Genomic DNA, 24,727 nt, shown 5'->3' on the forward strand with positions numbered 1-24,727 from the left:
ATCATAACCATCACCCTTAACCGAAACTTCACACTAACACTAAACCTAACCTCATGCTAACCCTAAACATAACCCCTAACCCTAACCCGAACCCTAAACCTAACCTTAACACTAACCTGAACACAAACCCAAACTCTAGCCCTAACTCTAAAAATAACCCTCACCCTATCCTAAACTTCATCCAAACCCTAACCCTAACTTTAACCCTAAACCTAAACCTAACCTAAACCCTAACCTTGAACCAATCTCTATCAATAACGCTAGTCCATTTGTAAGCCTAGACCGAACACTTATAATAACCCTGATCCTAACACTAAACTTAATCCTAATCCTAAACCTAGACCTAATCCTAATCCTAACCCTGGACCTAATCCTAACCCTAACCTTAACTCTAACCTTGACCCTAAATGGAACACTAACTCTAACCCTCGACTTGGACCTAAATCTAAATCTTACCCTACACCTAACCTTAAACTTAAACCTAACCTTAACCCTAAACGTAAGCCTGACTCTCAACTGAACCCTAACCCCTAACCTAATCTTCTCCCTTAACATAAACTTCACCCTAACCCTAACCCTAAAACTAAACATAACACTAAATCTCACCCTAACCCTTACCCTAACCCTAATCCTAACCAAAACACTAACACTAATCCTAAACTTAACTCTAACCCTGACCCTAACTCTAACTCTAGCCTAATCCTATCCCTAGAACTGATCCTACACATTCAGCTTAAATGGAAACCTAGCAGTAACCTTCACAGGAATATCTAAACCTAACCCCAACCTTTAACCTAACCCTATTTTTTTTATCTCTAACCTTAACATAGCCCTAAACTTAACCATGACTTAAACCTAACACTAACCCTAACACTAACTCTAAACCTAACCTTAACCCTCAACTTAATCCTAACCTTATCCCTAACCCTAACCCCTAACGCTAACCCTAAGCTCAAACCTCACCCTTAACTTAAACTTCACCCTAACCCTAACCCTAAAGCGAACACTAACCCGAACCGTAAACCGAACCCTAAACCTGACCCTAACATTAACACAGACAGCTAACCCTAACACTAAGCCTAACCCTAAACTTATCCCTAACATTAACACAAACACCAAACCCTAACGCTAACCCTCATTCTTCACCTAAACTTCACCCTAAACATAAGCCTAACCCTAACACTAAAACTAAACCTAACCCTAAACTATTCCCTAACTCTAGCCTAACCCTAAACCTAACCCTAACTCCAGCCCTAACCCTAACTGTAACACCGTAAAACATCAGCTTAACTGTAAACCTAACACTAAACCTCACACAAACCCCTAACCCTTTCCCTAACCCTAACCATATCCCTCATCCTAGCCCTAACCCTGACCTAAACCTAACCCTTACTCTAACCCTAAACTTAACCCTAACCTTCTCTCTGCCCTACCCTAACCCTAACTCTAACAATAACTCTAAACCTGCCCTAACCGTAACCCTCAACCCTAGCACTAACTCTAACTCTAAACCTAACCCTAACCTGGCCCTACCCTTTAGCGTAAACCTAGCCTTAAACCTAGCCTTACATCTACCCGAACCCTAACCCTATTCCTAACCCTAACACTAACCTTAACCCTACTCTAACCTTAAACCTAACCCTGACTATTAACTGAACTTCACCCTAACTCTAAGCCTAACTCTAACTCTAACCATAACCATAACAATTACCTTAAACCCTCACCTTAACTGTAAACCTAAGCCTAACCCTCACCCTAACCCTTAACCGTATCCCCAACCCTAAACCTAATGCTATCCCTAATCCTAACCCTAATACGAACAATAACCCTAACCTAACCCTAATATTAACCCTAAACTTAACCCTACCCGAACCATAAACCTAACCCTAACACCCTAAACCTAACGTCTAACACCATCTCTAATCCTAACCCTTATCATAACCATCACCCTTAACCGAAACTTCACACTAACACTAAACCTAACCTCATGCTAACCCTAAACATAACCCCTAACCCTAACCCGAACCCTAAACCTAACCTTAACACTAACCTGAACACAAACCCAAACTCTAGCCCTAACTCTAAAAATAACCCTCACCCTATCCTAAACTTCATCCAAACCCTAACCCTAACTTTAACCCTAAACCTAAACCTAACCTAAACCCTAACCTTGAACCAATCTCTATCAATAACGCTAGTCCATTTTTAAGCCTAGACCGAACACTTCTAATAACCCTGATCCTAACACTAAACTTAATCCTAATCCTAAACCTAGACCTAATCCTAATCCTAACCCTAGACCTAATCCTAACCCTAACCTTAACTCTAACCTTGACCCTAAATAGAACACTAACTCTAACCCTCGACTTGGACCTAAATCTAAATCTTACCCTACACCTAACCCTAAACTTAAACCTAACCCTAACCCTAAACCTAAGCCTGACTCTCAACTGAACCCTAACCCCTAACCTAATCTTCTCCCTTAACATAAACTTCACCCTAACCCTAACCCTAAAACTAAACATAACACTAAATCTCACCCTAACCCTTACCCTAACCCTAATCCTAACCAAAACACTAACACTAATCCTAAACTTAACTCTAATCCTGACCCTAACTCTAACTCTAGCCTAATCCTAACCCTAGAACTGACCCTACACACTCAGCTTAAATGGAAACCTAGCAGTAACCTTCACCGGAATATCTAAACCTAACCCCAACCTTTAACCTAACCCTATTTTTTTTATCTCTAACCTTAACATAGCCCTAAACTTAACCATGACTTAAACCTAACACTAACCCTAACACTAACTCTAAACCTAACCTTAACCCTCAACTTAATCCTAACCTTATCCCTAACCCTAACCCCTAATGCTAACCCTACCTCAAACCTCACCCTTAACTTAAACTTCACCGTAACCCTAACCCTAAAGCAAACACTAACCCGAACCGTAAACCGAACCCTAAACCTGACCCTAACATTAACACAGACAGCTAACCCTAACACTAAGCCTAACCCTAAACTTAACCTTAACCTTAACACAAACACCAAACCCTAACGCTAACCCTCATCCTTCACCTAAACTTCACCCTAAACAGAAGCCTAAACCTAACCCTAAAACTAAACCTAACCCTAAACTATTCCCTAACTCTAGCCTAACCCTAAACCTAACCCTAACTCCAGCCCTAACCCTAACTGTAACACCGTAAAACATCAGCTTAACTGTAAACCTAACACTAAACCTCACACAAACCCCTAACCCTTTCCCTAACCCTAACCATATCCCTCATCCTAGCCCTAACCCTAACCTAAACCTAACCCTTACTCTAACCCTAAACTTAACCCTAACCTTCTCTCTGCCCTACCCTAACCCTAACTCTAACAATAACTCTAAACCTGCCCTAACCGTAACCCTGAACCCTAGCAGTAACTCTAACTCTAAACCTAACCCTAACCTGGCCCTACCCTTTAGCGTAAACCTAGCCTTAAACCTAGCCTTACATCTACCCGAACCCTAACCCTATTCCTAACCCTAACACTAACCTTAACCCTACTCTAACCTTAAACCTAACCCTGACTATTAACTGAACTTCACCCTAACTCTAAGCCTAGCTCTAACTCTAACCGTAACCATAACAATTACCTTAAACCCTCACCTTAACTGTAAACCTAAGCCTAACCCTCACCCTAACCCTTAACCGTATCCCCAACCCTAAACCTAATGCTATCCCAAACCTTATCCCTAACCCTAACCCTAATACGAACCATAACCCTAACCTAACCCTAATATTAACCCTAAACTTAACCCTACCCGAACCATAAACCTAACCCTAACACCCTAAACCTAACGTCTAACACCATCTCTAATCCTAACCCTTATCATAACCATCACCCTTAACCGAAACTTCACACTAACACTAAACCTAACCTCATGCTAACCCTAAACATAACCCCTAACCCTAACCCGAACCCTAAACCTAACCTTAACACTAACCTGAACACAAACCCAAACTCTAGCCCTAACTCTAAAAATAACCCTCACCCTATCCTAAACTTCATCCAAACCCTAACCCTAACTTTAACCCTAAACCTAAACCTAACCTAAACCCTAACATTGAACCAATCTCTATCAATAACGCTAGTCCATTTGTAAGCCTAGACCGAACACTTATAATAACCCTGATCCTAACACTAAACTTAATCCTAATCCTAAACCTAGACCTAATCCTAATCCTAACCCTGGACCTAATCCTAACCCTAACCTTAACTCTAACCTTGACCCTAAATGGAACACTAACTCTAACCCTCGACTTGGACCTAAATCTAAATCTTACCCTACACCTAACCTTAAACTTAAACCTAACCTTAACCCTAAACGTAAGCCTGACTCTCAACTGAACCCTAACCCCTAACCTAATCTTCTCCCTTAACATAAACTTCACCCTAACCCTAACCCTAAAACTAAACATAACACTAAATCTCACCCTAACCCTTACCCTAACCCTAATCGTAACCAAAACACTAACACTAATCCTAAACTTAACTCTAACCCTGACCCTAACTCTAACTCTAGCCTAATCCTATCCCTAGAACTGATCCTACACATTCAGCTTAAATGGAAACCTAGCAGTAACCTTCACAGGAATATCTAAACCTAACCCCAACCTTTAACCTAACCCTATTTTTTTTATCTCTAACCTTAACATAGCCCTAAACTTAACCATGACTTAAACCTAACACTAACCCTAACACTAACTCTAAACCTAACCTTAACCCTCAACTTAATCCTAACCTTATCCCTAACCCTAACCCCTAACGCTAACCCTAAGCTCAAACCTCACCCTTAACTTAAACTTCACCCTAACCCTAACCCTAAAGCGAACACTAACCCGAACCGTAAACCGAACCCTAAACCTGACCCTAACATTAACACAGACAGCTAACCCTAACACTAAGCCTAACCCTAAACTCATCCCTAACATTAACACAAACACCAAACCCTAACGCTAACCCTCATTCTTCACCTAAACTTCACCCTAAACATAAGCCTAACCCTAACCCTAAAACTAAACCTAACCCTAAACTATTCCCTAACTCTAGCCTAACCCTAAACCTAACCCTAACTCCAGCCCTAACCCTAACTGTAACACCGTAAAACATCAGCTTAACTGTAAACCTAACACTAAACCTCACACAAACCCCTAACCCTTTCCCTAACCCTAACCATATCCCTCATCCTAGCCCTAACCCTGACCTAAACCTAACCCTTACTCTAACCCTAAACTTAACCCTAACCTTCTCTCTGCCCTACCCTAACCCTAACTCTAACAATAACTCTAAACCTGCCCTAACCGTAACCCTCAACCCTAGCACTAACTCTAACTCTAAACCTAACCCTAACCTGGCCCTGCCCTTTAGCGTAAACCTAGCCTTAAACCTAGCCTTACATCTACCCGAACCCTAACCCTATTCCTAACCCTAACACTAACCTTAACCCTACTCTAACCTTAAACCTAACCCTGACTATTAACTGAACTTCACCCTAACTCTAAGCCTAACTCTAACTCTAACCATAACCATAACAATTACCTTAAACCCTCACCTTAACTGTAAACCTAAGCCTAACCCTCACCCTAACCCTTAACCGTATCCCCAACCCTAAACCTAATGCTATCCCTAATCCTAACCCTAATACGAACAATAACCCTAACCTAACCCTAATATTAACCCTAAACTTAACCCTACCCGAACCATAAACCTAACCCTAACACCCTAAACCTAACGTCTAACACCATCTCTAATCCTAACCCTTATCATAACCATCACCCTTAACCGAAACTTCACACTAACACTAAACCTAACCTCATGCTAACCCTAAACATAACCCCTAACCCTAACCCGAACCCTAAACCTAACCTTAACACTAACCTGAACACAAACCCAAACTCTAGCCCTAACTCTAAAAATAACCCTCACCCTATCCTAAACTTCATCCAAACCCTAACCCTAACTTTAACCCTAAACCTAAACCTAACCTAAACCCTAACCTTGAACCAATCTCTATCAATAACGCTAGTCCATTTGTAAGCCTAGACCGAACACTTATAATAACCCTGATCCTAACACTAAACTTAATCCTAATCCTAAACCTACACCTAATCCTAACCCTAACCTTAACTCTAACCTTGACCCTAAATAGAACACTAACTCTAACCCTCGACTTGGACCTAAATCTAAATCTTACCCTACACCTAACCCTAAACTTAAACCTAACCCTAACCCTAAACCTAAGCCTGACTCTCAACTGAACCCTAACCCCTAACCTAATCTTCTCCCTTAACATAAACTTCACCCTAACCCTAACCCTAAAACTAAACATAACACTAAATCTCACCCTAACCCTTACCCTAACCCTAATCCTAACCAAAACACTAACACTAATCCTAAACTTAACTCTAATCCTGACCCTAACTCTAACTCTAGCCTAATCCTAACCCTAGAACTGACCCTACACACTCAGCTTAAATGGAAACCTAGCAGTAACCTTCACCGGAATATCTAAACCTAACCCCAACCTTTAACCTAACCCTATTTTTTTTATCTCTAACCTTAACATAGCCCTAAACTTAACCATGACTGAAACCTAACACTAACCCTAACACTAACTCTAAACCTAACCTTAACCCTCAACTTAATCCTAACCTTATCCCTAACCCTAACCCCTAATGCTAACCCTACCTCAAACCTCACCCTTAACTTAAACTTCACCGTAACCCTAACCCTAAAGCGAACACTAACCCGAACCGTAAACCGAACCCTAAACCTGACCCTAACATTAACACAGACAGCTAACCCTAACACTAAGCCTAACCCTAAACTTAACCCTAACCTTAACACAAACACCAAACCCTAACGCTAACCCTCATCCTTCACCTAAACTTCACCCTAAACAGAAGCCTAAACCTAACCCTAAAACTAAACCTAACCCTAAACTATTCCCTAACTCTAGCCTAACCCTAAACCTAACCCTAACTCCAGCCCTAACCCTAACTGTAACACCGTAAAACATCAGCTTAACTGTAAACCTAACACTAAACCTCACACAAACCCCTAACCCTTTCCCTAACCCTAACCATATCCCTCATCCTAGCCCTAACCCTAACCTAAACCTAACCCTTACTCTAACCCTAAACTTAACCCTAACCTTCTCTCTGCCCTACCCTAACCCTAACTCTAACAATAACTCTAAACCTGCCCTAACCGTAACCCTGAACCCTAGCACTAACTCTAACTCTAAACCTAACCCTAACCTGGCCCTACCCTTTAGCGTAAACCTAGCCTTAAACCTAGCCTTACATCTACCCGAACCCTAACCCTATTCCTAACCCTAACACTAACCTTAACCCTACTCTAACCTTAAACCTAACCCTGACTATTAACTGAACTTCACCCTAACTCTAAGCCTAGCTCTAACTCTAACCGTAACCATAACAATTACCTTAAACCCTCACCTTAACTGTAAACCTAAGCCTAACCCTCACCCTAACCCTTAACCGTATCCCCAACCCTAAACCTAATGCTATCCCAAACCTTATCCCTAACCCTAACCCTAATACGAACCATAACCCTAACCTAACCCTAATATTAACCCTAAACTTAACCCTACCCGAACCATAAACCTAACCCTAACACCCTAAACCTAACGTCTAACACCATCTCTAATCCTAACCCTTATCATAACCATCACCCTTAACCGAAACTTCACACTAACACTAAACCTAACCTCATGCTAACCCTAAACATAACCCCTAACCCTAACCCGAACCCTAAACCTAACCTTAACACTAACCTGAACACAAACCCAAACTCTAGCCCTAACTCTAAAAATAACCCTCACCCTATCCTAAACTTCATCCAAACCCTAACCCTAACTTTAACCCTAAACCTAAACCTAACCTAAACCCTAACATTGAACCAATCTCTATCAATAACGCTAGTCCATTTGTAAGCCTAGACCGAACACTTATAATAACCCTGATCCTAACACTAAACTTAATCCTAATCCTAAACCTAGACCTAATCCTAATCCTAACCCTGGACCTAATCCTAACCCTAACCTTAACTCTAACCTTGACCCTAAATGGAACACTAACTCTAACCCTCGACTTGGACCTAAATCTAAATCTTACCCTACACCTAACCTTAAACTTAAACCTAACCTTAACCCTAAACGTAAGCCTGACTCTCAACTGAACCCTAACCCCTAACCTAATCTTCTCCCTTAACATAAACTTCACCCTAACCCTAACCCTAAAACTAAACATAACACTAAATCTCACCCTAACCCTTACCCTAACCCTAATCGTAACCAAAACACTAACACTAATCCTAAACTTAACTCTAACCCTGACCCTAACTCTAACTCTAGCCTAATCCTATCCCTAGAACTGATCCTACACATTCAGCTTAAATGGAAACCTAGCAGTAACCTTCACAGGAATATCTAAACCTAACCCCAACCTTTAACCTAACCCTATTTTTTTTATCTCTAACCTTAACATAGCCCTAAACTTAACCATGACTTAAACCTAACACTAACCCTAACACTAACTCTAAACCTAACCTTAACCCTCAACTTAATCCTAACCTTATCCCTAACCCTAACCCCTAACGCTAACCCTAAGCTCAAACCTCACCCTTAACTTAAACTTCACCCTAACCCTAACCCTAAAGCGAACACTAACCCGAACCGTAAACCGAACCCTAAACCTGACCCTAACATTAACACAGACAGCTAACCCTAACACTAAGCCTAACCCTAAACTTATCCCTAACATTAACACAAACACCAAACCCTAACGCTAACCCTCATCCTTCACCTAAACTTCACCCTAAACATAAGCCTAACCCTAACACTAAAACTAAACCTAACCCTAAACTATTCCCTAACTCTAGCCTAACCCTAAACCTAACCCTAACTCCAGCCCTAACCCTAACTGTAACACCGTAAAACATCAGCTTAACTGTAAACCTAACACTAAACCTCACACAAACCCCTAACCCTTTCCCTAACCCTAACCATATCCCTCATCCTAGCCCTAACCCTGACCTAAACCTAACCCTTACTCTAACCCTAAACTTAACCCTAACCTTCTCTCTGCCCTACCCTAACCCTAACTCTAACAATAACTCTAAACCTGCCCTAACCGTAACCCTGAACCCTAGCACTAACTCTAACTCTAAACCTAACCCTAACCTGGCCCTACCCTTTAGCGTAAACCTAGCCTTAAACCTAGCCTTACATCTACCCGAACCCTAACCCTATTCCTAACCCTAACACTAACCTTAACCCTACTCTAACCTTAAACCTAACCCTGACTATTAACTGAACTTCACCCTAACTCTAAGCCTAACTCTAACTCTAACCATAACCATAACAATTACCTTAAACCCTCACCTTAACTGTAAACCTAAGCCTAACCCTCACCCTAACCCTTAACCGTATCCCCAACCCTAAACCTAATGCTATCCCTAATCCTAACCCTAATACGAACAATAACCCTAACCTAACCCTAATATTAACCCTAAACTTAACCCTACCCGAACCATAAACCTAACCCTAACACCCTAAACCTAACGTCTAACACCATCTCTAATCCTAACCCTTATCATAACCATCACCCTTAACCGAAACTTCACACTAACACTAAACCTAACCTCATGCTAACCCTAAACATAACCCCTAACCCTAACCCGAACCCTAAACCTAACCTTAACACTAACCTGAACACAAACCCAAACTCTAGCCCTAACTCTAAAAATAACCCTCACCCTATCCTAAACTTCATCCAAACCCTAACCCTAACTTTAACCCTAAACCTAAACCTAACCTAAACCCTAACCTTGAACCAATCTCTATCAATAACGCTAGTCCATTTGTAAGCCTAGACCGAACACTTATAATAACCCTGATCCTAACACTAAACTTAATCCTAATCCTAAACCTAGACCTAATCCTAATCCTAACCCTAGACCTAATCCTAACCCTAACCTTAACTCTAACCTTGACCCTAAATAGAACACTAACTCTAACCCTCGACTTGGACCTAAATCTAAATCTTACCCTACACCTAACCCTAAACTTAAACCTAACCCTAACCCTAAACCTAAGCCTGACTCTCAACTGAACCCTAACCCCTAACCTAATCTTCTCCCTTAACATAAACTTCACCCTAACCCTAACCCTAAAACTAAACATAACACTAAATCTCACCCTAACCCTTACCCTAACCCTAATCCTAACCAAAACACTAACACTAATCCTAAACTTAACTCTAATCCTGACCCTAACTCTAACTCTAGCCTAATCCTAACCCTAGAACTGACCCTACACACTCAGCTTAAATGGAAACCTAGCAGTAACCTTCACCGGAATATCTAAACCTAACCCCAACCTTTAACCTAACCCTATTTTTTTTATCTCTAACCTTAACATAGCCCTAAACTTAACCATGACTTAAACCTAACACTAACCCTAACACTAACTCTAAACCTAACCTTAACCCTCAACTTAATCCTAACCTTATCCCTAACCCTAACCCCTAATGCTAACCCTACCTCAAACCTCACCCTTAACTTAAACTTCACCGTAACCCTAACCCTAAAGCAAACACTAACCCGAACCGTAAACCGAACCCTAAACCTGACCCTAACATTAACACAGACAGCTAACCCTAACACTAAGCCTAACCCTAAACTTAACCCTAACCTTAACACAAACACCAAACCCTAACGCTAACCCTCATCCTTCACCTAAACTTCACCCTAAACAGAAGCCTAAACCTAACCCTAAAACTAAACCTAACCCTAAACTATTCCCTAACTCTAGCCTAACCCTAAACCTAACCCGAACTCCAGCCCTAACCCTAACTGTAACACCGTAAAACAGCAGCTTAACTGTAAACCTAACACTAAACCTCACACAAACCCCTAACCCTTTCCCTAACCCTAACCATATCCCTCATCCTAGCCCTAACCCTAACCTAAACCTAACCCTTACTCTAACCCTAAACTTAACCCTAACCTTCTCTCTGCCCTACCCTAACCCTAACTCTAACAATAACTCTAAACCTGCCCTAACCGTAACCCTGAACCCTAGCAGTAACTCTAACTCTAAACCTAACCCTAACCTGGCCCTACCCTTTAGCGTAAACCTAGCCTTAAACCTAGCCTTACATCTACCCGAACCCTAACCCTATTCCTAACCCTAACACTAACCTTAACCCTACTCTAACCTTAAACCTAACCCTGACTATTAACTGAACTTCACCCTAACTCTAAGCCTAGCTCTAACTCTAACCGTAACCATAACAATTACCTTAAACCCTCACCTTAACTGTAAACCTAAGCCTAACCCTCACCCTAACCCTTAACCGTATCCCCAACCCTAAACCTAATGCTATCCCAAACCTTATCCCTAACCCTAACCCTAATACGAACAATAACCCTAACCTAACCCTAATATTAACCCTAAACTTAACCCTACCCGAACCATAAACCTAACCCTAACACCCTAAACCTAACGTCTAACACCATCTCTAATCCTAACCCTTATCATAACCATCACCCTTAACCGAAACTTCACACTAACACTAAACCTAACCTCATGCTAACCCTAAACATAACCCCTAACCCTAACCCGAACCCTAAACCTAACCTTAACACTAACCTGAACACAAACCCAAACTCTAGCCCTAACTCTAAAAATAACCCTCACCCTATCCTAAACTTCATCCAAACCCTAACCCTAACTTTAACCCTAAACCTAAACCTAACCTAAACCCTAACCTTGAACCAATCTCTATCAATAACGCTAGTCCATTTGTAAGCCTAGACCGAACACTTATAATAACCCTGAACCTAACACTAAACTTAATCCTAATCCTAAACCTAGACCTAATCCTAATCCTAACCCTAGACCTAATCCTAACCCTAACCTTAACTCTAACCTTGACCCTAAATAGAACACTAACTCTAACCCTCGACTTGGACCTAAATCTAAATCTTACCCTACACCTAACCCTAAACTTAAACCTAACCCTAACCCTAAACCTAAGCCTGACTCTCAACTGAACCCTAACCCCTAACCTAATCTTCTCCCTTAACATAAACTTCACCCTAACCCTAACCCTAAAACTAAACATAACACTAAATCTCACCCTAACCCTTACCCTAACCCTAATCCTAACCAAAACACTAACACTAATCCTAAACTTAACTCTAACCCTGACCCTAACTCTAACTCTAGCCTAATCCTATCTCTAGAACTGATCCTACACATTCAGCTTAAATGGAAACCTAGCAGTAACCTTCACAGGAATATCTAAACCTAACCCCAACCTTTAACCTAACCCTATTTTTTTTATCTCTAACCTTAACATAGCCCTAAACTTAACCATGACTTAAACCTAACACTAACCCTAACACTAACTCTAAACCTAACCTTAACCCTCAACTTAATCCTAACCTTATCCCTAACCCTAACCCCTAACGCTAACCCTAAGCTCAAACCTCACCCTTAACTTAAACTTCACCCTAACCCTAACCCTAAAGCGAACACTAACCCGAACCGTAAACCGAACCCTAAACCTGACCCTAACATTAACACAGACAGCTAACCCTAACACTAAGCCTAACCCTAAACTTATCCCTAACATTAACACAAACACCAAACCCTAACGCTAACCCTCATCCTTCACCTAAACTTCACCCTAAACATAAGCCTAACCCTAACACTAAAACTAAACCTAACCCTAAACTATTCCCTAACTCTAGCCTAACCCTAAACCTAACCCTAACTCCAGCCCTAACCCTATCTGTAACACCGTAAAACATCAGCTTAACTGTAAACCTAACACTAAACCTCACACAAACCCCTAACCCTTTCCCTAACCCTAACCATATCCCTCATCCTAGCCCTAACCCTGACCTAAACCTAACCCTTACTCTAACCCTAAAGTTAACCCTAACCTTCTCTCTGCCCTACCCTAACCCTAACTCTAACAATAACTCTAAACCTGCCCTAACCGTAACCCTCAACCCTAGCACTAACTCTAACTCTAAACCTAACCCTAACCTGGCCCTACCCTTTAGCGTAAACCTAGCCTTAAACCTAGCCTTACATCTACCCGAACCCTAACCCTATTCCTAACCCTAACACTAACCTTAACCCTACTCTAACCTTAAACCTAACCCTGACTATTAACTGAACTTCACCCTAACTCTAAGCCTAACTCTAACTCTAACCATAACCATAACAATTACCTTAAACCCTCACCTTAACTGTAAACCTAAGCCTAACCCTCACCCTAACCCTTAACCGTATCCCCAACCCTAAACCTAATGCTATCCCTAATCCTAACCCTAATACGAACAATAACCCTAACCTAACCCTAATATTAACCCTAAACTTAACCCTACCCGAACCATAAACCTAACCCTAACACCCTAAACCTAACGTCTAACACCATCTCTAATCCTAACCCTTATCATAACCATCACCCTTAACCGAAACTTCACACTAACACTAAACCTAACCTCATGCTAACCCTAAACATAACCCCTAACCCTAACCCGAACCCTAAACCTAACCTTAACACTAACCTGAACACAAACCCAAACTCTAGCCCTAACTCTAAAAATAACCCTCACCCTATCCTAAACTTCATCCAAACCCTAACCCTAACTTTAACCCTAAACCTAAACCTAACCTAAACCCTAACCTTGAACCAATCTCTATCAATAACGCTAGTCCATTTTTAAGCCTAGACCGAACACTTATAATAACCCTGATCCTAACACTAAACTTAATCCTAATCCTAAACCTAGACCTAATCCTAATCCTAACCCTAGACCTAATCCTAACCCTAACCTTAACTCTAACCTTGACCCTAAATAGAACACTAACTCTAACCCTCGACTTGGACCTAAATCTAAATCTTACCCTACACCTAACCCTAAACTTAAACCTAACCCTAACCCTAAACCTAAGCCTGACTCTCAACTGAACCCTAACCCCTAACCTAATCTTCTCCCTTAACATAAACTTCACCCTAACCCTAACCCTAAAACTAAACATAACACTAAATCTCACCCTAACCCTTACCCTAACCCTAATCCTAACCAAAACACTAACACTAATCCTAAACTTAACTCTAACCCTGACCCTAACTCTAACTCTAGCCTAATCCTAACCCTAGAACTGACCCTACACACTCAGCTTAAATGGAAACCTAGCAGTAACCTTCACCGGAATATCTAAACCTAACCCCAACCTTTAACCTAACCCTATTTTTTTTATCTCTAACCTTAACATAGCCCTAAACTTAACCATGACTTAAACCTAACACTAACCCTAACACTAACTCTAAACCTAACCTTAACCCTCAACTTAATCCTAACCTTATCCCTAACCCTAACCCCTAATGCTAACCCTACCTCAAACCTCACCCTTAACTTAAACTTCACCGTAACCCTAACCCTAAAGCAAACACTAACCCGAACCGTAAACCGAACCCTAAACCTGACCCTAACATTAACACAGACAGCTAACCCTAACACTAAGCCTAACCCTAAACTTAACCCTAACCTTAACACAAACACCAAACCCTAACGCTAACCCTCATCCTTCACCTAAACTTCACCCTAAACAGAAGCCTAAACCTAACCCTAAAACTAAACCTAACCCTAAACTATTCCCTAACTCTAGCCTAACCCTAAACCTAACCCGAACTCCAGCCCTAACCCTAACTGTAACACCGTAAAACAGCAGCTTAACTGTAAACCTAACACTAAACCTCACACAAACCCCTAACCCTTTCCCTAACCCTAACCATATCCCTCATCCTAGCCCTAACCCTAACCTAAACCTAACCCTTACTCTAACCCTAAACTTAACCCTAACCTTCTCTCTGCCCTACCCTAACCCTAACTCTAACAATAACTCTAAACCTGCCCTAACCGTAACCCTGAACCCTAGCAGTAACTCTAACTCTAAACCTAACCCTAACCTGGCCCTACCCTTTAGCGTAAACCTAGCCTTAAACCTAGCCTTACATCTACCCGAACCCTAACCCTATTCCTAACCCTAACACTAACCTTAACCCTACTCTAACCTTAAACCTAACCCTGACTATTAACTGAACTTCACCCTAACTCTAAGCCTAGCTCTAACTCTAACCGTAACCATAACAATTACCTTAAACCCTCACCTTAACTGTAAACCTAAGCCTAACCCTCACCCTAACCCTTAACCGTATCCCCAACCCTAAACCTAATGCTATCCCAAACCTTATCCCTAACCCTAACCCTAATACGAACAATAACCCTAACCTAACCCTAATATTAACCCTAAACTTAACCCTACCCGAACCATAAACCTAACCCTAACACCCTAAACCTAACGTCTAACACCATCTCTAATCCTAACCCTTATCATAACCATCACCCTTAACCGAAACTTCACACTAACACTAAACCTAACCTCATGCTAACCCTAAACATAACCCCTAACCCTAACCCGAACCCTAAACCTAACCTTAACACTAACCTGAACACAAACCCAAACTCTAGCCCTAACTCTAAAAATAACCCTCACCCTATCCTAAACTTCATCCAAACCCTAACCCTAACTTTAACCCTAAACCTAAACCTAACCTAAACCCTAACCTTGAACCAATCTCTATCAATAACGCTAGTCCATTTGTAAGCCTAGACCGAACACTTATAATAACCCTGAACCTAACACTAAACTTAATCCTAATCCTAAACCTAGACCTAATCCTAATCCTAACCCTAGACCTAATCCTAACCCTAACCTTAACTCTAACCTTGACCCTAAATAGAACACTAACTCTAACCCTCGACTTGGACCTAAATCTAAATCTTACCCTACACCTAACCCTAAACTTAAACCTAACCCTAACCCTAAACCTAAGCCTGACTCTCAACTGAACCCTAACCCCTAACCTAATCTTCTCCCTTAACATAAACTTCACCCTAACCCTAACCCTAAAACTAAACATAACACTAAATCTCACCCTAACCCTTACCCTAACCCTAATCCTAACCAAAACACTAACACTAATCCTAAACTTAACTCTAACCCTGACCCTAACTCTAACTCTAGCCTAATCCTATCTCTAGAACTGATCCTACACATTCAGCTTAAATGGAAACCTAGCAGTAACCTTCACAGGAATATCTAAACCTAACCCCAACCTTTAACCTAACCCTATTTTTTTTATCTCTAACCTTAACATAGCCCTAAACTTAACCATGACTTAAACCTAACACTAACCCTAACACTAACTCTAAACCTAACCTTAACCCTCAACTTAATCCTAACCTTATCCCTAACCCTAACCCCTAACGCTAACCCTAAGCTCAAACCTCACCCTTAACTTAAACTTCACCCTAACCCTAACCCTAAAGCGAACACTAACCCGAACCGTAAACCGAACCCTAAACCTGACCCTAACATTAACACAGACAGCTAACCCTAACACTAAGCCTAACCCTAAACTTATCCCTAACATTAACACAAACACCAAACCCTAACGCTAACCCTCATCCTTCACCTAAACTTCACCCTAAACATAAGCCTAACCCTAACACTAAAACTAAACCTAACCCTAAACTATTCCCTAACTCTAGCCTAACCCTAAACCTAACCCTAACTCCAGCCCTAACCCTATCTGTAACACCGTAAAACATCAGCTTAACTGTAAACCTAACACTAAACCTCACACAAACCCCTAACCCTTTCCCTAACCCTAACCATATCCCTCATCCTAGCCCTAACCCTGACCTAAACCTAACCCTTACTCTAACCCTAAACTTAACCCTAACCTTCTCTCTGCCCTACCCTAACCCTAACTCTAACAATAACTCTAAACCTGCCCTAACCGTAACCCTCAACCCTAGCACTAACTCTAACTCTAAACCTAACCCTAACCTGGCCCTACCCTTTAGCGTAAACCTAGCCTTAAACCTAGCCTTACATCTACCCGAACCCTAACCCTATTCCTAACCCTAACACTAACCTTAACCCTACTCTAACCTTAAACCTAACCCTGACTATTAACTGAACTTCACCCTAACTCTAAGCCTAACTCTAACTCTAACCATAACCATAACAATTACCTTAAACCCTCACCTTAACTGTAAACCTAAGCCTAACCCTCACCCTAACCCTTAACCGTATCCCCAACCCTAAACCTAATGCTATCCCTAATCCTAACCCTAATACGAACAATAACCCTAACCTAACCCTAATATTAACCCTAAACTTAACCCTACCCGAACCATAAACCTAACCCTAACACCCTAAACCTAACGTCTAACACCATCTCTAATCCTAACCCTTATCATAACCATCACCCTTAACCGAAACTTCACACTAACACTAAACCTAACCTCATGCTAACCCTAAACATAACCCCTAACCCTAACCCGAACCCTAAACCTAACCTTAACACTAACCTGAACACAAACCCAAACTCTAGCCCTAACTCTAAAAATAACCCTCACCCTATCCTAAACTTCATCCAAACCCTAACCCTAACTTTAACCCTAAACCTAAACCTAACCTAAACCCTAACCTTGAACCAATCTCTATCAATAACGCTAGTCCATTTGTAAGCCTAGACCGAACACTTCTAATAACCCTGAACCTAACACTAAACTTAATCCTAATCCTAAACCTAGACCTAATCCTAATCCTAACCCTAGACCTAATCCTAACCCTAACCTTAACTCTAACCTTGACCCTAAATAGAACACTAACTCTAACCCTCGACTTGGACCTAAATCTAAATCTTACCCTACACCTAACCCTAAACTTAAACCTAACCCTAACCCTAAACCTAAGCCTGACTCTCAACTGAACCCTAACCCCTAACCTAATCTTCTCCCTTAACATAAACTTCACCCTAACCCTAACCCTAAAACTAAACATAACACTAAATCTCACCCTAACCCTTACCCTAACCCTAATCCTAACCAAAACACTAACACTAATCCTAAACTTAACTCTAACCCTGACCCTAACTCTAACTCTAGCCTAATCCTATCCCTAGAACTGATCCTACACATTCAGCTTAAAAGGAAACCTAGCAGTAACCTTCACAGGAATATCTAAACCTAACCCCAACCTTTAACCTAACCCTATTTTTTTTATCTCTAACCTTAACATAGCCCTAAACTTAACCATGACTTAAACCTAACACTAACCCTAACACTAACTCTAAACCTAACCTTAACCCTCAACTTAATCCTAACCTTATCCCTAACCCTAACCCCTAACGCTAACCCTAAGCTCAAACCTCACCCTTAACTTAAACTTCACCCTAACCCTAACCCTAAAGCGAACACTAACCCGAACCGTAAACTGAACCCTAAACCTGACCCTAACATTAACACAGACAGCTAACCCTAACACTAAGCCTAACCCTAAACTTATCCCTAACATTAACACAAACACCAAACCCTAACGCTAACCCTCATCCTTCACCTAAACTTCACCCTAAACATAAGCCTAACCCTAACACTAAAACTAAACCTAACCCTAAACTATTCCCTAACTCTAGCCTAACCCTAAACCTAACCCGAACTCCAGCCCTAACCCTAACTGTAACACCGTAAAACATCAGCTTAACTGTAAACCTAACACTAAACCTCACACAAACCCCTAACCCTTTCCCTAACCCTAACCATATCCCTCATCCTAGCCCTAACCCTGACCTAAACCTAACCCTTACTCTAACCCTAAACTTAACCCTAACCTTCTCTCTGCCCTACCCTAACCCTAACTCTAACAATAACTCTAAACCTGCCCTAACCGTAACCCTCAACCCTAGCACTAACTCTAACTCTAAACCTAACCCTAACCTGGCCCTACCCTTTAGCGTAAACCTAGCCTTAAACCTAGCCTTACATCTACCCGAACCCTAACCCTATTCCTAACCCTAACACTAACCTTAACCCTACTCTAACCTTAAACCTAACCCTGACTATTAACTGAACTTCACCCTAACTCTAAGCCTAACTCTAACTCTAACCATAACCATAACAATTACCTTAAACCCTCACCTTAACTGTAAACCTAAGCCTAACTCTCACCCTAACCCTTAACCGTATCCCCAACCCTAAACCTAATGCTATCCCTAATCCTAACCCTAATACGAACAATAACCCTAACCTAACCCTAATATTAACCCTAAACTTAACCCTACCCGAACCATAAACCTAACCCTAACACCCTAAACCTAACGTCTAACACCATCTCTAATCCTAACCCTTATCATAACCATCACCCTTAACCGAAACTTCACACTAACACTAAACCTAACCTCATGCTAACCCTAAACATAACCCCTAACCCTAACCCGAACCCTAAACCTAACCTTAACACTAACCTGAACACAAACCCAAACTCTAGCCCTAACTCTAAAAATAACCCTCACCCTATCCTAAACTTCATCCAAACCCTAACCCTAACTTTAACCCTAAACCTAAACCTAACCTAAACCCTAACCTTGAACCAATCTCTATCAATAACGCTAGTCCATTTTTAAGCCTAGACCGAACACTTCTAATAACCCTGATCCTAACACTAAACTTAATCCTAATCCTAAACCTAGACCTAATCCTAATCCTAACCCTAGACCTAATCCTAACCCTAACCTTAACTCTAACCTTGACCCTAAATAGAACACTAACTCTAACCCTCGACTTGGACCTAAATCTAAATCTTACCCTACACCTAACCCTAAACTTAAACCTAACCCTAACCCTAAACCTAAGCCTGACTCTCAACTGAACCCTAACCCCTAACCTAATCTTCTCCCTTAACATAAACTTCACCCTAACCCTAACCCTAAAACTAAACATAACACTAAATCTCACCCTAACCCTTACCCTAACCCTAATCCTAACCAAAACACTAACACTAATCCTAAACTTAACTCTAACCCTGACCCTAACTCTAACTCTAGCCTAGTCCTATCCCTAGAACTGTCCCTACACACTCAGCTTAAATGGAAACCTAGCAGTAACCTTCACCGGAATATCTAAACCTAATCCCAACCTTTAACCTAACCCTATTTTTTTTATCTCTAACCTTAACATAGCCCTAAACTTAACCATGACTTAAACCTAACACTAACCCTAACACTAACTCTAAACCTAACCTTAACCCTCAACTTAATCCTAACCTTATCCCTAACCCTAACCCCTAATGCTAACCCTACCTCAAACCTCACCCTTAACTTAAACTTCACCGTAACCCTAACCCTAAAGCAAACACTAACCCGAACCGTAAACCGAACCCTAAACCTGACCCTAACATTAACACAGACAGCTAACCCTAACACTAAGCCTAACCCTAAACTTAACCCTAACCTTAACACAAACACCAAACCCTAACGCTAACCCTCATCCTTCACCTAAACTTCACCCTAAACAGAAGCCTAAACCTAACCCTAAAACTAAACCTAACCCTAAACTATTCCCTAACTCTAGCCTAACCCTAAACCTAACCCTAACTCCAGCCCTAACCCTAACTGTAACACCGTAAAACATCAGCTTAACTGTAAACCTAACACTAAACCTCACACAAACCCCTAACCCTTTCCCTAACCCTAACCATATCCCTCATCCTAGCCCTAACCCTAACCTAAACCTAACCCTTACTCTAACCCTAAACTTAACCCTAACCTTCTCTCTGCCCTACCCTAACCCTAACTCTAACAATAACTCTAAACCTGCCCTAACCGTAACCCTGAACCCTAGCAGTAACTCTAACTCTAAACCTAACCCTAACCTGGCCCTACCCTTTAGCGTAAACCTAGCCTTAAACCTAGCCTTACATCTACCCGAACCCTAACCCTATTCCTAACCCTAACACTAACCTTAACCCTACTCTAACCTTAAACCTAACCCTGACTATTAACTGAACTTCACCCTAACTCTAAGCCTAGCTCTAACTCTAACCGTAACCATAACAATTACCTTAAACCCTCACCTTAACTGTAAACCTAAGCCTAACCCTCACCCTAACCCTTAACCGTATCCCCAACCCTAAACCTAATGCTATCCCAAACCTTATCCCTAACCCTAACCCTAATACGAACAATAACCCTAACCTAACCCTAATATTAACTCTAAACTTAACCCTACCCGAACCATAAACCTAACCCTAACACCCTAAACCTAACGTCTAACACCATCTCTAATCCTAACCCTTATCATAACCATCACCCTTAACCGAAACTTCACACTAACACTAAACCTAACCTCATGCTAACCCTAAACATAACCCCTAACCCTAACCCGAACCCTAAACCTAACCTTAAAACTAACCTGAACACAAACCCAAACTCTAGCCCTAACTCTAAAAATAACCCTCACCCTATCCTAAACTTCATCCAAACCCTAACCCTAACTTTAACCCTAAACCTAAACCTAACCTAAACCCTAACCTTGAACCAATCTCTATCAATAACGCTAGTCCATTTGTAAGCCTAGACCGAACACTTATAATAACCCTGATCCTAACACTAAACTTAATCCTAATCCTAAACCTAGACCTAATCCTAATCCTAACCCTGGACCTAATCCTAACCCTAACCTTAACTCTAACCTTGACCCTAAATGGAACACTAACTCTAACCCTCGACTTGGACCTAAATCTAAATCTTACCCTACACCTAACCTTAAACTTAAACCTAACCTTAACCCTAAACGTAAGCCTGACTCTCAACTGAACACTAACCCCTAACCTAATCTTCTCCCTTAACATAAACTTCACCCTAACCCTAACCCTAAAACTAAACATAACACTAAATCTCACCCTAACCCTTACCCTAACCCTAATCCTAACCAAAACACTAACACTAATCCTAAACTTAACTCTAACCCTGACCCTAACTCTAACTCTAGCCTAATCCTATCCCTAGAACTGATCCTACACATTCAGCTTAAATGGAAACCTAGCAGTAACCTTCACAGGAATATCTAAACCTAACCCCAACCTTTAACCTAACCCTATTTTTTTTATCTCTAACCTTAACATAGCCCTAAACTTAACCATGACTTAAACCTAACACTAACCCTAACACTAACTCTAAACCTAACCTTAACCCTCAACTTAATCCTAACCTTATCCCTAACCCTAACCCCTAACGCTAACCCTAAGCTCAAACCTCACCCTTAACTTAAACTTCACCCTAACCCTAACCCTAAAGCGAACACTAACCCGAACCGTAAACCGAACCCTAAACCTGACCCTAACATTAACACAGACAGCTAACCCTAACACTAAGCCTAACCCTAAACTTATCCCTAACATTAACACAAACACCAAACCCTAACGCTAACCCTCATTCTTCACCTAAACTTCACCCTAAACATAAGCCTAACCCTAACACTAAAACTAAACCTAACCCTAAACTATTCCCTAACTCTAGCCTAACCCTAAACCTAACCCTAACTCCAGCCCTAACCCTAACTGTAACACCGTAAAACATCAGCTTAACTGTAAACCTAACACTAAACCTCACACAAACCCCTAACCCTTTCCCTAACCCTAACCCTATCCCTCATGCTAGCCCTAACCCTGACCTAAACCTAACCCTTACTCTAACCCTAAACTTAACCCTAACCTTCTCTCTGCCCTACCCTAACCCTAACTCTAACAATAACTCTAAACCTGCCCTAACCGTAACCCTGAACCCTAGCACTAACTCTAACTCTAAACCTAACCCTAACCTAGCCCTACCCTTTAGCGTAAACCTAGCCTGAAACCTAGCGTTACATCTACCCGAACCCTAACCCTATTCCTAACCCTAACACTAACCTTAACCCTACTCTAACCTTAAACCTAACCCTGACTATTAACTGAACTTCACCCTGACTCTAAGCCTAACTCTAACTCTAACCCTAACCATAACAATTACCTTAAACCCTCACCTTAACTGTAAACCTAAGCCTAACCCTCACCCTAACCCTTAACCGTATCCCCAACCCTAAACCTAATGCTATCCCTAATCCTAACCCTAATACGAACAATAACCCTAACCTAACCCTAATATTAACTCTAAACTTAACCCTACCCGAACCATAAACCTAACCCTAACACCCTAAACCTAACGTCTAACACCATCTCTAATCCTAACCCTTATCATAACCATCACCCTTAACCGAAACTTCACACTAACACTAAACCTAACCTCATGCTAACCCTAAACATAACCCCTAACCCTAACCCGAACCCTAAACCTAACCTTAAAACTAACCTGAACACAAACCCAAACTCTAGCCCTAACTCTAAAAATAACCCTCACCCTATCCTAAACTTCATCCAAACCCTAACCCTAACTTTAACCCTAAACCTAAACCTAACCTAAACCCTAACCTTGAACCAATCTCTATCAATAACGCTAGTCCATTTGTAAGCCTAGACCGAACACTTATAATAACCCTGATCCTAACACTAAACTTAATCCTAATCCTAAACCTAGACCTAATCCTAATCCTAACCCTGGACCTAATCCTAACCCTAACCTTAACTCTAACCTTGACCCTAAATGGAACACTAACTCTAACCCTCGACTTGGACCTAAATCTAAATCTTACCCTACACCTAACCTTAAACTTAAACCTAACCTTAACCCTAAACGTAAGCCTGACTCTCAACTGAACACTAACCCCTAACCTAATCTTCTCCCTTAACATAAACTTCACCCTAACCCTAACCCTAAAACTAAACATAACACTAAATCTCACCCTAACCCTTACCCTAACCCTAATCCTAACCAAAACACTAACACTAATCCTAAACTTAACTCTAACCCTGACCCTAACTCTAACTCTAGCCTAATCCTATCCCTAGAACTGATCCTACACATTCAGCTTAAATGGAAACCTAGCAGTAACCTTCACAGGAATATCTAAACCTAACCCCAACCTTTAACCTAACCCTATTTTTTTTATCTCTAACCTTAACATAGCCCTAAACTTAACCATGACTTAAACCTAACACTAACCCTAACACTAACTCTAAACCTAACCTTAACCCTCAACTTAATCCTAACCTTATCCCTAACCCTAACCCCTAACGCTAACCCTAAGCTCAAACCTCACCCTTAACTTAAACTTCACCCTAACCCTAACCCTAAAGCGAACACTAACCCGAACCGTAAACCGAACCCTAAACCTGACCCTAACATTAACACAGACAGCTAACCCTAACACTAAGCCTAACCCTAAACTTATCCCTAACATTAACACAAACACCAAACCCTAACGCTAACCCTCATTCTTCACCTAAACTTCACCCTAAACATAAGCCTAACCCTAACACTAAAACTAAACCTAACCCTAAACTATTCCCTAACTCTAGCCTAACCCTAAACCTAACCCTAACTCCAGCCCTAACCCTAACTGTAACACCGTAAAACATCAGCTTAACTGTAAACCTAACACTAAACCTCACACAAACCCCTAACCCTTTCCCTAACCCTAACCCTATCCCTCATGCTAGCCCTAACCCTGACCTAAACCTAACCCTTACTCTAACCCTAAACTTAACCCTAACCTTCTCTCTGCCCTACCCTAACCCTAACTCTAACAATAACTCTAAACCTGCCCTAACCGTAACCCTGAACC

This window comes from Elephas maximus, chromosome 7 (assembly GCF_024166365.1).
Source record: "Elephas maximus indicus isolate mEleMax1 chromosome 7, mEleMax1 primary haplotype, whole genome shotgun sequence".
NCBI lineage: Eukaryota > Metazoa > Chordata > Mammalia > Proboscidea > Elephantidae > Elephas > Elephas maximus.